This window comes from Ochotona curzoniae, unplaced genomic scaffold (assembly GCF_017591425.1).
Source record: "Ochotona curzoniae isolate NIBS_2020 unplaced genomic scaffold, NIBS_Ocur_1.0 contig_908, whole genome shotgun sequence".
NCBI lineage: Eukaryota > Metazoa > Chordata > Mammalia > Lagomorpha > Ochotonidae > Ochotona > Ochotona curzoniae.
This window is the reverse complement of record NW_024466607.1, coordinates 7,122,840-7,137,523: the sequence shown is the minus strand read 5'-3', so window position 1 is coordinate 7,137,523 and position 14,684 is coordinate 7,122,840.

Sequence of the window (14,684 nt, the reverse complement as noted above, 5' to 3'; positions counted from 1 at the left end):
TTAGTGAATAAGATGAAAGTAATACTTTTTTTTATTATTATTTATTTAATTTGCTTTCACCTGAGGCATCCTTGAGCATCTCCTGGGACTTGCTAAAAATGCAGGTTCTTGGGCTTCGCCTGCAGTCACTGAGTTGGACTGTCGGAGGAGGGCTTAGGAGTGTGTCCCTTAGCAAGGCCCCCAGCCTGTCCTGAGGCACAGCTGCCGTGGGAACCTCTGCCCCTCGTCCTGGGCACACAGGTGCGATGCACACACACACACACACACACACACACACGCACGCGCACACGCATGCGCGACTGATGGGGCTGACCTTTTCAGTCGCAACCTGCACTTGAGCAAGACCCCGTACTGTTCCAGAAGCTACCTGAGAGGACCTGCAAGCACTGGCACGTGGAACAGCAACCCATCTTGTGCCCAGATCTGGTCTAAATGTCCCACCAGGAGCCAGGCTCCAAGAAGGAAGATTCCAGGTCAGCTGGAAACAGCCTAGGATGCCAGAAAGCAAGGAGGGGGTGGTTGAACCAGGGAGGGGTACGGCACAAAGACACAGAGACCAGACGGAAGAGCTCCCCTGTCGGTCAAACCAGAGAGAAGAATCCCATGGTAACAGGTTATAACCTACTGAATAAAATAAAACCCCATGAGTTCACAATTATATAAAGAAACAAATGGGGCAAGTGCCTTGGCATAATAGGTGCTGGCACCCCCTGTGGTCACTAGCTGCTCCACTTCCCATCCAGCTCCTTGCTTGTGGCTTGGAAAAGCAGCAGAAGAGGGCTGAAGTCCTTGGGACCCTGCACCCACGTGAAAGACCCAGAGGATGCTCCTGGCTCCTAGCTTTGGATCGGCTCAGTTCCAGCCATTGTGACCATTTGGGGAGTGAGCCAGCAGATAGAAGATCTCTCTGTTTCTCCTTCTTTCTAACTCTGCCTTTCCAATAAGAATAAATATTTTTTTAAAATATTCATTTAAAAAGAGAAATAAAGGCTGGCTGTATAAGTAGAAGCAAAAATGAAGCAAGCCACGGTCCATGATAAAGGAGGATCCGAATATTTAGGTTGTGTAAGTATCTCCTACTACAGGAAGAATTGTCTATAAAGAGAGATACAATGGCTTCATAGAAACGAAAACGACAAGAGATGACCTTAACTACATAAGCAAAGGTGACAACACCATTACTGGGGCAAACTGAGCCTCTTACTAGGAGGTGTTGAGGACGGGACATCACTGCCCCAGATGGAACCATCTAACACAACCATCAGCACAACCAGATGAAGGGACTTCCGCAAAACAAGTGTCCAAGGCTCTAAAAAAAAAAAATCCAGAAAGGCAAAGACTAGCTCGGGAGCCCTTCCAGACTGCCTCAGGCTCAAGAGACACCAAGGCTTGGTGGAATCTGCGATCCTGGCCCTGGAAAAATATGTGCAATTTCAAAAAGGTTATTGTTGGAGCAATCGGCCAAATTTAAACACGAACTGTAGATTAGATATAACTGTGGTTATGCAAGAGAATGTTCTCATTCTTAGGAAATGCACGTGCCAGCCCAGGGGTCAAAGGGCACATCGTGCTTGTGGGTTCCCAAGTGGTTGTTGCTGTGAGTGTGTACACACATGTGCAAAGACAGGACGACACGAGATGGGGGCACAGGTCAGCGGGTCGTGGTGGATCTAGATGCTGATCTGTGCAGTGTCCTTGGAACTCTTCTTGTAAGTCTGACTCCATCAAAAGTTTTTTTTTTTTTTTAAAATCACTTTATCGCAAAAGGAAAGGCCAATGAGGACACATGCTGAAGTAAATGAAGAAGAGGCAGAATTCCAGAGCGCTGCTTTCTCCCCAGAGGGGTTGGACCTGCTCACCCCACGCACCTGGCCACCCCTGCTCCCGGTCCTGCTCCGTCACACAGCTTTCAGCATCAGGCAGCTGAGCAAAACCATGCCTGTTGATGCTGGTCCGCATTCATTGGAAGGTAAACTTCACACAAATCTGGCGATGTGGTTGGTCCTGATGTAGTCCCACTGCTGTGCCCAGCACCTATCAGGCAACCAAGTCTGTTCATCCGAGACTGTCGTTCTTGTCTGCAGAATGAGAGAGCCACAGGTGCACCTGCTGGGTTCCTTCCCAGCGTTGATGCTGAGAAGCAGGAGAGAGCTCCCATCGAATGACACGTAAAATGTCCCATGTTCTCATTTACCATTCCTCCTTTCATCCTCACCAGGATCCACCAACAATGCCCATGGCCCTGAACTGCCAGGCACCCGGACAACAGTGACTAACCTGAGAAGCACAGCCTGTCCCTGAGAGCCTGGCCAGTTAGCAGGAGCTAGCAGAGGAAACTGGGGCCCAGAAAGGCTGCCTAGCTCACTGAAGGCACACAGCAAGTACAAGGCAGAGCTGGGAAGCTGACCAGTATGTGAGTGTCCTGTCTGAGCCATGTCCACTGCAGGTGATGAGGGACAGGGATGAGAGAAGTCCTGTGAGCTGGTGCATCCTCAGCTGGCTCCCTCGGTCATCATGCTCATTGGCCGTCTTGTGACCTTGACACTAACCTGAGCCCTTCTCTACCGTGCTCTGTCTTGCTGGTGCTGCATGTGGTTTTTTTTTAAGATTTATTTTAATTTTTATTATAAAGAAATGAATCAATAATCGATATGAGTCAGACTGCTTCTGATCTACATCAAAGAATTGTAAAACCTAATATACTTGTAAGGCTTTATGCTACTCGGAAAGGGGGAGGGAGAGCAGAGAAATCTTACATCACCCAAGAAGGTGTGAGGAAGACGGGAAGTATAACCTATCAGGATCATAACTGGTAACTCATAGACAACAGACTCAAATCAGCATTAGACAATAGCAAAACTACGAAGGCATATGGGGGGAATCAGGAGCAATCCCAACAACCTCTTAACAGGAGGTCATATGCACAGAGCAGGGGGCACCCAGAGTGGAGCAGGCAGACAGGAGGAAGCTTGTATCCCAACTCTGAAGACTCCTAGATCCTCACCAAGGACTATCAGTACGAGCTCCGAGGACTACATCCCAATCGCCAAGGAAACCACGGGGAATTGGAGTGCCTTCGGAGGCCGAGAACTCTGAGGTCACCCATTTCCATTTGGGTCTCACACATGGGATGGAAGAAGCCCATACCCCGCCTTGCAGGATCCAAGGTCATTGGAACGACAACCAGGAGCACTGAGCGGTCCGCAGAAACAAAACAGTAAACTTCCTTCAGGACTAGGGAGAGGAGCTGTCTCTGGTTCTTGCCTGGTTCTAATTTTGGGTCCCCACTCTCTCTCATAATGACCATCAGGATTGCTCCAGAAACCCCTCAAAACAAATTAACAAATAAACAAACAAACAAACAAACAAACAAAAACCCCTAGAACAGATGGAGAACAGCGAGGAAAGCTTAGAAATAGAAAATGGCTGGGGGGATGCACTTATAACTCACTGGGTGGGACACGAAGATTGGTTGCTCCTCACTAGGGTGTTGAAGATTTCTCTGCACACACCTCCTAAAACTGTTCACCTAAACTGTTGACATATGTCTTGTTACAGTTATAGAGCTAGACTACCCGAAAAACAGCCAGGTTCTGCAAAATCAGGCTTCAACACTATGAACTGCTAAATACTAAAATTAAAATAGACATGAGACAGCTGAATAGTAATCTATAGCCATTTTAAGGTGTATAGAACCCAGCTGTATATAAACTAATAATTGTAATGTCAATGTAGAAGTCATAGGATGTGGTTCAGAACTTGTACTCTTTTTGTTGTTGTTGTTGTTTTCTCTCTCTCTCTTTGAACATGCTGGTTACACAGTATCATGTCAACTAATTCCATTACGTTATAAATTGTTACTGATGTAATGTCGGGGCTTTCAATTGATTGGGATGATACTCTTTCGGCTGTACCTTCAGACCAGAGACTGTCTCCCCATGAAACTGTTGAACTTATCTGCACAATAAGATGCTGGACCCTATGCTTTGTAGATGCTTGCAAGGAAAAAAAAATCTCAACTGAATTTGATCTGTGGTAATGCAACAAGATGGAAGAATCCACCAGGGGGGGAGGAGCGGGTTTTGGGGAGGGGAGGGGGGAATCCCAGTGCCTGTAAAACTGTGTCTCATGATGCAATGTAATAAAAAATAATAACAATAATAATAAAATAAATAAAAAAATAAAAGCAACACTGACCAGTGCAAAAAAAAAAGATTTATTTTTATTTTTATTATAAAGTCAGATATACAGAGAGGAGGAGATACAGAGAGAAAGATCTGTCCAATGATTCACTCCCCAAGTAAGCACAATGGCTGGCACTGTGCCAATCCGAAACCTGGAGCCAGGAACTTCCTCCAGGTCTCCCACACAGACGCAGGGTCCCAAGGTGTTAGGCCGTCCTCGATTGCTTTCCCAGACCACAAGCCAGGAGCTGGATGGGAAGTGGAGCTGCTGGGATTAGAACTGGCATCCATATGGGATCCTGGCACTTTCAAGGTGAGGACTTTAGCCGCTAGGCCACCGTGCTAGGCCCTGCATGTGTTTTTGATCACTCCAAGGCCTCTTGGTCCACTCACTTCAGATAAGCAGGAGGCTCTTTTGCTTGGCTGGGCAAAGGTCAGCTTGCTCTGAACACAAGAAGCCGTCCAGAGATGCCACCAAGCAGCTCCACCAGGACAAGAGCCGGAAACAGGGAGATGAAGTAACGGAATGAAAACCCACTTCAAAGATGGCTCATGGAAAGATGGTTAAGGGAACAGCACACTGCTTAACAGATGCCTCCTTTTCCATTTGTTCTTTGCCAATGAATCCCTCAATTTATGGCCAGGCCCTATGGCCCTGTTTATGATCCCAGGCTTTAGGAGCCCTTTGTAAGGGCCGCAGTAAATTTCCCTGGTTAGCAAGACAAACGTTTGTCTTAGGAAATCGACGGCCGTGGTGGGAGGTCTGAGATTCCTGGGAGTTAGTGTGTGTCTTCCCCTTGCATGCGCTGGGTGACCTTCCGCTCTGTGCCTGCGTTTCTGAACTTCCACAAGGCCAACACCCTCCCCCGACCCCATCATGTCCTGAGTTTGCTCCTGCCTTTCCTGGTGGAAAGTCAGAAGAGGGTACTTGGCCAGGATGGGATCTATCCGTGCCTGCAAATGCGCCTCCTGCTGCTGGAAGCTGGCTAATTATGTTCCGCATTGAAAATGCGTTCTCTGCGGGCATCCAAAGCCTAGCGGGAGTGTTCCGCGGGTGGGGGAATGAGACACACTAACACAGTTTTGCTATTCCAGGGACAAAATGTCCTCACTCGTGGCTGCAGGATTGCAAAGTCCAGCACTGGGCCCGGAAGGCACCTGTTAACTGGCACCTTTCTGAGCAGCCAGGCGGGTAGCCAACGACAGTATGGATGACAAGACGCCCCATCCTTCTGCATGATGAGTTCCCTGTCCATGGATGTAAGAATCAGTTGAATGAATCCTGGCACGAAGTTCAGACACCAGCCTAGAGGGTCAGGTGAGAACATTTCCTTGTCTCCAAGCTCCAAATTCAGCCACGTGGGTGTCAAGAGACGCTAGCTGACAGGCTGTCGGAGCTGTGCCACAGGGTGTGGGGACCCAAGGCTTCCAGAGGTAAGACCCAGAGGGATAAGCAGAGAATCACACACACAGTGGCTTCCCCTGCACTGCCATGCATGATGCTGACTGAGTCGGGGAAGAGAGCAGGCAGGATACTGGGAACACCTCTTACCAGGAAGGGTGTCAGAGACCAGGGACTCTGCTGGCAGGGAGGAATTCGGGCAACCCTTGGGTCCCCCAGATGTGGCCCTTCAGCCACAGGAAGCCCTGCTCTCTTAGAAACGCAGAGCAGGTCTGTGTTGAGAAGGACAGACCTGCCCTCGGTCACAGACTTGCAGATCTGCATCACAAGTGCTGTGGCCCAGCTTACAGAGGAGCTGAGGTGCCCACACAAAGCCAGTGCGCTGCCCAACCCGCTGCCAGAGCCAGGGTTCAACTTCTCCCACTTGTCCCAAGCACGTGTCAACAGCCTTGACTCAGAATGGGACCCCAGGTAGAGAAATGGGGCAGCCAAAGGTCAGGGAAGACTGGGTGAGCTGAGGTCTCAGGGGTTCGTGGTGTCTCCCAGGCATCCTTGGGGAAGAATCGCTGAGCCTTATGCAAAGCTGGCACTAGAGACTGCCCACAGGGGCATGCCACATGCCTGCTGACTTAGCGTAAGACTGCTTGCACCTCACTGCCTCCCCCTGAAGCACCCATGATGGGGAAACTGTGTTCAGTATAACTAGATTTATAGGACTTCGGCAAATAGGAACTTATGAATTCCTTTTCTGTGGGTACTTTTTATCCTCGTCCAAACAAGGCAAGCTCCGCGAGCAGTGTCGCTCGCATTCCGTACATTTTTTGTGATTTGTGATCAGGCTGCTGTGGGGTGAGTCTCGTTCCTGGGGTTGGGGTGGAGGGGAATCAGGCGCTTGTGAGTTCGCTTTGCTTCGCAGCTCGCCTGTTGACCGCACGCAGCCTGGGTCTGTCTGGGGTCGCTCCTCACCCTACAACTTCAAAGCCTTTTTGGTTTTGTAACTCTCGGTCCCTAAGGCACTTTGCTCAAGCCATGAGTATCCAGCTTTATCCACAGCCCAGACGCTGGTGCTGCGGAATAAGGCACGTGTTCATCCTTGCATTGCCCCAACAGGCTTTGGGGAGACGGGGAGGGGGGCTCCCTCTCTTGGAGTGGCCCAAGGTCACTGGTGACCCTGGGGGTGACCGTCACTGTTCACCCCCCACTTGGGCCCTCCATTTTCAACAGCTGGAGTTCTGTCCATCACACCCGAGCCCCCTCTACACTCTGTTGCCCCTGTTTGTTTCTCCCTTTGGGATTCAGGATGCAGCTTAGCATGGCACAGAGCCCTCAGTCCAACCACCACATTTGGAATGAAAATGTCACAGGGCTGAGCAGGTTCCTAGAGCTTCCCCAAGCTAACTCCATCCCAAAACATCTCCCCTCACCTGCTGCACCCATAGAGACTTCCTTTGCAAGCCAGAGACTGCTGGGGGCTGCACAGCAGCAGGCTGAAGGCCGCAGGGCCTCCAGTAAACACCCTTGAGTTTTTACTGTGGATTCTGCTGTGCACTGCGCAATAGTCACCACATTACTGGACTGCTGGGGCGAGGGGGGTGGCATTTCTGAGAAATGGCTACTGAAAAATGCACCGGGAAGCACCACTGTAGCCAAGCTCACCATCCGTTTTCTCAAATATGGAATGTAATGTTCAGAGACGGGAAGAAGGTGACCCAGCCTGAAGCCGCACAGCTAATGGCAGAGGCGGACCTGGAAGCTGGGGTCACAGTCCTTATCCACACTTTCCAGGTGGGGTGGAGGGCTAGCACAGAGACATGCAGGTAGGCAATAAAGCACCAATTATCTTAGGCCTGCCCTACCTGCCACGCTGCTCAAGTTCAAGGTGCTGGAAAAGCCTACTGCAGAGCAAGATAACTTCAGGTCATCCCTGGAGACGGTTTCCGTGTCGCTGTTTCTGCTTGACCTCTTTTGCAGCTATTACTGCTTCTGAGGCATAGCTGGGGCAGTTGGCAGGTAGGAAGGGCTGTGAGCAGGCCGCCTGGGAGGTACCCACACGACACACCAGTTAGAGCTCACAGTGGGTAACAATCTGCATCCTGTTTGTTCAGGACTCTGCCTGCCTCCCTCCCTTGGCTCTGCTTACCCTGGAAGGGATCCCCAGAAGCTCCCCTCCTGAAGGTCACATGGCTCAGCCACCCTCCCCCTCCCAAAGTTCCAATCAGTTTCAGCAAGCATTAGTGTCAGCCGAACAGGTCTCTCACGATGACGGGGAATGACTGGCCAGCCCTGCACCACCTGCTCCTTCCTGGAGATGAAGCACACGGAGTGGGGGATGCGCTGGGTCTCCTGCCTGGAGCTGTTCTGGCTTCCTTCCATGTCTTGACTTGCTGTGTATCTTTTTAGCTGGCCCACCCCTCTTGGGGTCCCGCAAGTAAGCACTATCTACTGGGGGCTTTGGCATCACCTGAGGTCTCTCTGTTGACTAAGAGGCAGATCCAGGAGCTGCCAGTTCAGTTGAGGGATGCAGAAGCACATGAGGTCCTGGAAGGGCAGGGGGAAGCTGCATCTCCCGTGCTTCTCCATGGGGGATCTGTCCCAAGTCTGAGGTTAGCAGCAGACCCCCACACACATGCTGGTGATGAAGTTTCATGTCTAAACCAGGCACGGAAGGAGATGAGCAAGAACAACTAACAACAAGAGAAATGATAATGGTGTGCCATAATCAAAGTCACGTGACTGTGGCCCTCAAATCTCAAAACTGCGCATTGCTCTGTAGAGCTCAACAACTTGAACGTGCTGGTTTTGGTCTTCCTTTCCTTCTAAGGTGACAACTCGCATCTTTTCACTTAGAGAAAACACTTTACGGCTTTTCCACAGCCGATCCACTGCCAGCTCCCTCGTGCACTTTGGGGCCATTGTAAGTCAAACAGGGGTGACTTGAGCACAGTGCAATGTGACACTTGTGACATAGTCTACCTGGAAATCCAGGTGGCTACTGGGGCTAACCGGCGGGCAGTACAGACTGCGGGACAGCTGTCTCATGGCCCGCGTGGGACAGGGTGGGACACAGTGAGATGTCTTGCAATTTAAAACTGTGAATTGTTCACTCCTGGAATTTTCCATTTAATATTTTCAGACTACAAATGACCACGGGTAATTGAAACTGGAGAGTGAAACCACAGATAAGAGAGGACGGCTGTGTGACTAATCGTGGCTACCCGAGGGCTAAGTCCAACTTGGGGCAGGGGTGGGGCTCGGGGAGGGGGAAGGTGGCCCCAATTGATGACTAGGGGCACCAGGGGCAGATAATGGTGGCAGAAGCACTGTCTGCCAGTCTTTGCCAGATTACACTCAAGAAGGAACGCAACAGCAGGCTCCCTGGTTCCTCTGGCTGCCCAGCCATGAGCTGAGCGGGCAGTCAGCTGTCCAGTGAGGGTGGCCCGGGGAGGACATCTCCCCTCAAAAGGCCTGGGAAACCAGTGGAGCGGCAGAGAGAACGGACACATGAAACTGAATAGAAACTCATTGAATCAACACAGCTACTGTTTTGTTCTGAAAAACATGCTCTATATTTGAACTAATTTTGGTTAAATTGGTAAATGTAAAGCTAGAGAGGTAGGAATTATCAAACTCAGGAATTATAACACAACTCCTGAATGGATTTATGCTTTATTAGTACATAAAGGATTTATAGTCATAAGCCTATATTGTCTAATGTTGGCATAGCCACTCCCATTCTTTTGGTTACGGTTTGCATGAAGTATCCCTTCATTTTCATTGTATTTGTATCTTTAGATCTAAAGTGAGTCTTTTGTAGCAAGCGTATAGTTGGATCCAGGCTTGTTTATTTAGCATTCTTCCAGTGTTTGTTAATGACAGAGAGTAAGCCATTCATACTTAATGTAAAGATGATGAAGAGAAGGGCCTTATTTCCATTCTGTCTGTTTTTACATGACAGCTCTCGTTTATGGTAGACAGATATTTCCTAGTGCGGCGTTTTGATTTCCTGGGAGGGCAGGGGGCAGTTGCATTGTGTATCTTACATTGTCTTCTTAGTCGTTTCCTAAGTGTTACAATGAACAATCTATAGAATTACATGTTTCAAATTCATACCGGCTGATTTCAGTAGTAGCTGAAATGGTATTCTGACATAGCTGCCCTTTATAACCCCTGATACATATTTGTCTCAAATTATATCTTTACCCATTGTGTGCCTATCAACACGTATTCACGATTATTTTTTATGTAGTTACTTTTAAATTGTATAGGAAAAAAAATGACACAATCACAAATGCTTTCATATTCACTTTCGTAATATATGCATGCGTAAGTACACACACACGCACAGACAGTGCACGAGTGCTGGGATCCTTTGCGTGCTGGAAGTCTTCGCGCTGTTTTCTGGTTTACCTGAGCAAGCCGCTGTTGGTCTTGCTCAAGATGTCTAGGCTGTCGCATCTTTCTGGCATTTTCCAGGAGTCTGTCTTTGATTTTTGAGAGTTTGATTCTAATGTGCTTCAGTGAAATTCTTGGATCTATAGATCAAGTCTCTGGCCGTCACTGGCTCAGTTATTCTCTCTCCCTCTTTATTTCTCTCATCTCCCCCTGCAGCCCCCACGAGGCATATGCTGGCATATGCTGTTGATAGTATGTCATTTTTCTTTCCCCTTTTTTTTCCCTTTAAGCCTCAGTTGGCCTAGCTCAACTAGTCTATCTTCAGTTTTGCTGATATTTTTCTTGTGAAACGTCTCTGAAACTGTTATTTTACTTATTCGATTTTCCAACTTCAGAATTTCCCTTTGGTTTCTCCCTTCTAATTTGTGTCTCCATATTGATGGTTTCTACTTACTGAACTATCGTCTGCCTAGCTTCTGTTTATTTCTTTTTTGTACATATTTCCTTTGCTTACTATTGAAATAGTTGATTTATGGTCATTATTTAGTATTTCTCGTTTATAGTCATTATTTAGTCTCTGGTAATTTCTTTCTTGTTTATGAGCCGTATTTTATCATTCCACTGCATGACTCATAACTTTGTGTTGAAAACTGGATGCTTTGTTGATTATAATGTGGCAATTCTGGAGATCAGATTCTCCCCTCTCACCAAGTTGTGTCATTGCAGTTTGTTCTAATCATCATTGGCTTGCTTGCATAGCTTTCTTTCCCGAATTAATTTTGTCAAGATTTTATTCTTGTGTAGAGCCACTGAAGTCTTTGTTCTGTTGCCTAGTGCTCAGACGGTGATTAAGGATCAAGAGAGAAAGAAACTCGCTCACCGATCCCTCCCGGTCCATTGCAAATGGTTCCAGTGTCCACCCTGGGACTTGCCTTCAACCCTTGGCCAAGCATTTTCCACCTCTGCCTCAGTCTTCCCTTCCTACTCGTGGAGCGACTCAAGGTCATCCAGAGGAGGGAAGTGAAGGCCTTTTCCTGAGCCTGCACGTGCTGTGGATGTGCTGTGGATGTGCAGATCACCTGAGAGCCCCATGCATATGGGGGAAGTTCTCAGGCCTCAATCCCATGGAGGGATCTTGGGCTCCAGTCCTTCTCCCCGAGTCTCTTGGTTTGTCTCTAGTCCCTCCCAACCATTATCTACTGTGTAAGTGGCAGCTGCTGGTACAGTTACCCTTTAATAAGTGTTCTACAGATGGTGCCTGGTACCCTGCTGCACCTTTGGGAGGTTCCACAGTGGGCCAGTCCTTCTGGAGGTCACCAGAAAGGGCAAAACAAACAGCCACAATTCTTTGAGCATTAAGTCCACTCTATTTCCATACGCGCCAGGAAAGGCCTTCCCAGGATGCGGGCTGTTCTCTTCAAGGCTGCTGCGGATGCAGAGTATCTTCAATAAAACGATCAACATTCTTGTGGTTTTACGGTTTGTAGGTTTTTCTTAATTAAGCATTCTCCTAGTTTCTGTAAACTTTTAATTAGTCCCAAGTTCCAATGATGCTGGAGTCCTGATGGGTTTTGCCAGTTAATTGGCTCCTTCTGTGGAGGGACAGGTTTTTGCAGTTGCCTCCTCTGGCACTTTCACTCTGGGAGGTGAACTTCAATTGTGCAGTGCTGGGGACCCACACGTGTACCCAGGGCTTGGGTGCATGCTCAGAAAAGGGCCTTAATGTTCTCACCTCCAGCTAACTTTGAGTCTATAGGAAAACAAGGACAGAAAGCAGGAATTGCCCTGGCCCCATCACGCCCAGCGACCCATGTGCAGAATCCCTGTCACATCCAGCTTTGCTGGACCAGTGTCCTTGGTCCCCAGACATGGTTGCAGGTGGATATGAAAGAATGATTTCTCCCAGGGTTGCCTTAAGCTCATTACACAGGCAAAGAAGTAGGCCAGGACGGGAGTTGTGGTATTTGAGGGGATGTTGAGTACTGTCACGAATGGCTGCTGCTGTATCATTTACTCATCAGGGACAAGTACAGCCAGATTTTAGGGACAATTATGGGCAATTAGGCAGCATCCACTGACTGACCAACACCCAGAGATGAAAGTCCAGTTAGTCATCAGAGCAGTAACCTCAATATGTGGGGCTGTCCAAGATGAGCAGTGGTGTAAGCTGACAGTGAACCCCAGCCATGACCTTGGAACTTGTTGCAGCAGTAGAGTATGCAGCTAGTCCCACAAATCCTCTTTAGGGAAACAGTGACTGGAAACCCTTTGGGAGAATCAGTAGCAGGAGGAACCTCCCTGCATGGCACCAGTCCCATCCATGCCTTCCCAGCCTTCACCACTGCAGTGCAGGCCATGTATCCACTGGAGCACCTGCAAGTTGGAACCTCAGGCATGCAAGTAGGAAGTGCACCCTACCCCACAGGCACCCCAACCGACCACCTCAGATGGGGCACTCTGAGGCCAGCAGGACATCATTGCATCATCACCAACCCCACGGTGCCCAGGAGGCTGGGGCCCCCTCGCTCGCTGTAGTGACCTGTGAGAAGAAACCTGCCTCTTGGCTCCTGCCCTTTTTGATCTCCACAGCCCAGCTGGTACGTGCTATCTGGTCATGGTGGACTTTTGGCCCAGCCATAAGATGCCCAAATCTATGCCAGGGGTGCCTTCCACTCCTGCTACCAGCTCCCTGCTAAGGCAGGCCCCAGGAGGCAGTGAGCATCACTCTGGCATGTAGGAGAACTGCCCTGTGTCCCCTTGGCCCCAGCTTTGTCCCAGCCCAGTCCTGCTCAGCATGGGCACTGAAGAGATTAAGCCAGCTGACATAGCTGTGCCTGTACCTCTCTCTGCCTCCCAAAGAAAAACTGTCTTAGAAAGTTCTGGTAATTTGAGTTGCAAACTGAGATCCTTAAGAGACAGCTCATCCTGACTCCTTCCTATGTTTTCAAATGTCCTCAGAGCTGTAACACCCTCTTCCCCTCTTCCCCTTCCAGCCTGCTGCGCCCTGCAAAGAGCAGCTGAGTCTCACACCATCTTCCTGACTCTGGCCAAGTTGGTCCTCCCTTGGGGTCTCATTTTCCCCACCTGGAAAGACTCCAAAGTCTTGCAGCTCTGCCTCTTGGAGGACTGCTTCCACTAGGGTGGAGTGGAGGTGGCCGTGGCATTGAGATTTGACCTGGGGAGGTGGGAGGGAGGAGGCAGGGAGACGTGTCCGATAAGCAGGCTCTGCTGTCTCAGGAGCCTTCCGCTTCACCTCTGGTCCTGCGTCCTGCATGTGAAAGCCGACACTGTCTCCGTGGGCACCTCCCTCATTGATAAAGTGTCCCACAGCTTCTCAATGGGCCCACACACCCACGGCAGCGATAACAGGCTATATCTGGCTGCCCTGGAATCCTGCCCCTGTGCCAGCCGGTGCTGCGGCTATCAGCTATCGGCTGAGCATGAATGACCAGAGGCAGAGAAATCGCAGGCAGCCATGCTGATGAAAAGTGGAAGTGATTAATTTCTGTCGCATGCTCCCGTGCCGGATCCAGCCGGCGAGAGCAGCATGTCTGTTGACAGCTGCCCTGGAGCTGGCCCGTCAGCGCCGGCAGGAAGCACATTACTTAGGGCCCTCCAACCTGCTGACAGCTCAAGCCTACCAATAAAGCTGTCAGGCACGGAAGCTGTCCGTCTGCTTCCTGTCCTTGGAGGGACTCTGATGGGGGAGGTAACGGCTGCCAGGGACCTCGTGCAGCAGGTTGAAAATGCACCGAGGGCAGGCAGTGTCACCTCTGGCTGGAGCAGACCTCTCCTCAGCTCAGGGAGCCTCGGCTCATCCGCCAGGGCTGCAGCGAGGGCCACAGGGACCTGTGGGATAAGGTGGGGGTGGCGTGAACTAGCTGAGCTGCGACCCAACAAAAAGGGAGGGATTCAGAACAGGGGAGATGAAATGCAGGGAAAGCCAACCAAACTGAAGCAGGGCCAGACAGCAGTCCCCAAGGGTCACTGTCAGCAGCTGCAGGGCTGTGTGGTCTGGTGCACAGATCTGACTTTAAAAGCAACCGGAAGCAGGGTGCACCACATGTCTCGGTGAGAATGCCAGGCTCCACAGCTCCCATGGGCACCTTTTGAGAAGGGCCGCGTGTCCCCGACCTAAAATGAAAATACCTCCTCGGACTCCCATGGGAAGAAGCAGATATTCTTGTAACTTCAGTCACCTACTTTGCACAGTCATTTAGCAGATGACTCTTTTTTCTGCTGTGTCAATGTTTCTCCCTAGGCCTGTTTGAGAAGTTGTAAGTAGCGGCTTTCCACTGCTTCACTTTAGCACAGCCCGAAGCAATCAGCTGTATGAAACCCACAGGCGCCGTGGGAGTGCCCTCTCTGCTGCACAATGGAGCTGCATGGAACTGTAATTGTGGAGAAATTGATGCCAGCGATAGGGTCGTGTAAGGAGTTTGCCATCTAACCCCTCAGCCTGCTGAGAGCCCAGAGCCCTGTGCCCCTGTGCCCCCTTCAGTGAGGTTCGTGTGCGGCTTGCCCGCAAGCTGGGCAGGAAAGCCGCAAGAGTTCAGTGTCCCATGACCCCGGCCCTCCTCCAGGCTCAGCCACGCTAGGCGTTGGTGTCAGACCACGAAGCTGTGTTCTCTATTTCTACCGCAGCAAGCCTGACCTGGGTCGGGGGAGAGGAGGAAGCTGGATGGCTTCCCAGGATCTCGGCAGTC